Source organism: Quercus suber, unplaced genomic scaffold (assembly GCF_002906115.3).
Source record: "Quercus suber isolate HL8 unplaced genomic scaffold, Cork oak 2.0 scaffold_124, whole genome shotgun sequence".
NCBI lineage: Eukaryota > Viridiplantae > Streptophyta > Magnoliopsida > Fagales > Fagaceae > Quercus > Quercus suber.
The window spans coordinates 69,562-70,302 of NW_027069588.1; positions in this window are offsets into that span (position 1 = coordinate 69,562).

The following is a 741-nucleotide window of genomic DNA, read 5'->3' on the forward strand; positions in this document are numbered from 1 at the left end:
CTGACAAAGGTGATTTTAGGGAGAGGTTAACCCCAGAGTAAGCTGTCACTATCGCATTGAATGCACTCAACCAACCCCCCTGGCCGCATTAATGGGGAGGTAACCCCTTGGCAGGATAACGTTGGTTAGAGTGAGCCACTTGAGTGCCGATAAGGCCTCTGATGGGACGGACAACCAGAAGAAAAGCGAATAGACGATCAACAGATGGAAGCAGGAGATAGGAAGATGAAAACTATAAAAGAAGAGCTAGTAAAACCAAGAAGGGGGGGAAGGAGAGAGGGAGAACCTTGAGGCCTCCTCGGCCACAGGCCGAGGAGCGTTCTCCCATTTGTAAGAAAACACTTAGCCTTTTTTATAAGAAAAAGTTTGTGCATGGTGATCGACGGCCAGCACCTAAACCTGTCAACTCACTCTCTATAAATTTATTGTTTGGGCTTATTGGGCTGAAACCCAACACTCAATTCAAATTGGGTCCCTACAATTGGTGCCGTCTGTGGGGAGGATTAGGGTGCTGGCCGGTGCACCAGGCAAATGTTCCACGTTCTAAGTATTTGTTTTACAGTAGATTGAATAAGATAAGGTTCTAAGTTCTAAGTGTTTGTTTTACGGTAGATTGAAAAAGATAATGTTCCAAGTTATAAGTATTTGTTTTGCAGTAGATTGAATAAGATAAGAGTTCTAAATTCTAAGTATTTATTGTACAAAAAAAGAAAAAGGAAAAAAAAAAAAAAAAAAAAAAAA